This window comes from Lepidochelys kempii, chromosome 3 (assembly GCF_965140285.1).
Source record: "Lepidochelys kempii isolate rLepKem1 chromosome 3, rLepKem1.hap1, whole genome shotgun sequence".
Taxonomy (NCBI): Eukaryota; Metazoa; Chordata; order Testudines; family Cheloniidae; genus Lepidochelys; species Lepidochelys kempii.
In genome coordinates this window covers 144,035,191-144,036,829 of record NC_136382.1, presented here as the reverse complement: position 1 = coordinate 144,036,829, position 1,639 = coordinate 144,035,191, and positions in this window count along the sequence as shown.

The following is a 1,639-nucleotide window of genomic DNA, read 5'->3' as shown; positions in this document are numbered from 1 at the left end:
TTATACAGCCAATAAATAGTATTCTTTTGGCCATATTTTTCTACTGCTTGCTACATGCTCGGTGTACTTTTAACAGTAAAGTTACATTCATGCTACAATAGAATATACCTTGATGTTTATTCTGCAGAAACATTTTACTTTTCCCAATATTCTAGGGCTTACACCGTTATGCCTATTCGGTAAGAATTTAAACACAAACAAAGGAATGATTAAGTGAATAAGAGGTAGCTGAAAGTAAAATTGCACAACTTTAGCTATTGAGGTACTGTCAAGAAGATATCTTAGGGTATGTCTACACTACGGAATAAGCTCAAATTTATAGAAGTCGGTTTTTTAGAAATCGGTTTTATATATTCGAGTGTGTGTGTCCTCACAGAAAATGCTCTAAGTGCATTAAGAGCATTAATTTGGCGGAGCGCTTCCACAGTACCGAGGCAAGCGTCGACTTCTGGAGCGTTGCGCTGTGGGTAGCTATCTCACAGTTCCCGCAGTCTCCGCTGCCCATTGGAATTCTGGATTGAGATCCCAATGCCTGATGGGGCTAAAACATTGTCGCGGGTGGTTCTGAGTACATATCGTCAGGCCCCCGTTCCCTCCCTCCCTCCGTGAAAGCAAGGGCAGACAATCGTTTCGCGCCTTTTTTCCTGAGTTACCTGTGCAGACACTATACCACGGCAAGCATGGAGCCCGCTCAGGTAACCGTCACCCTATGTCTCCTGGGTGCTGGCAGACGCGGTACGGCTTTGCTGCACAGTAGCAGCAACCCATTGCCTTCTGGCAGCAGACGGTGCAGTACGACTGGTAGTCGTCCTCGTCATGTCCGAGGTGCTCCTGGCCACATCGGCTGGGAGCGCCTGGGCAGACATGGGCGCAAGGACTAAATTTGGAGTGACTTGACCAGGTCATTCTCTTTAGTCCTGCAGTCAGTCCTATTGAACCGTCTTATGGTGAGCAGGCAGGCGATACGGATTGCTAGCAGTCGTACTGTACCATCTTCTGCCGGGCAGGCAAGAGATGAGGATGGCTAGCAGTCGTACTGTACCATCTTCTGCCGAGCAGCCATGAGATGTGGATGGCATGCAGTCCTTCTGCACCGTCTGCTGCCAGCCAAAGATGTAAAAGATAGATGGAGTGGATCAAAACAAGAAATAGACCAGATTTGTTTTGTACTCATTTGCTTCCCCCCCTCCCCTGTCTAGGGGACTCATTCCTCTAGGTCACACTGCAGTCACAGAGAAGGTGCAGCAAGGTAAATCTAGCCATGTATCAATCAGAGGCCAGGCTAACCTCCTTGTTCCAATAAGAACAATAAAACTTAGGTGCACTATTTCCTATTGGAACCCTCCGTGAAGTCCTGCCTGAAATACTCCTTGATGTAAAGACACCCCCTTTGTTGATTTTAGCTTCCTGAAGCCAACCCAGTAAGCCGTGTTGTCAGTCGCCCCTCCCTCCGTCAGAGCAACGGCAGACAATTGTTCCGCGCCTTTTTTCTGTGCGGACGCCATACCAAGGCAAGCATGGAGGCCACTCAGCTCACTTTGGCAATTAGGAGCACATTAAACACCACACGCATTATCCAGCAGTATATGCAGCACCGGAGCCTGGCAAAGCGATACCGGGCGAGGAGGCGACATCAGCG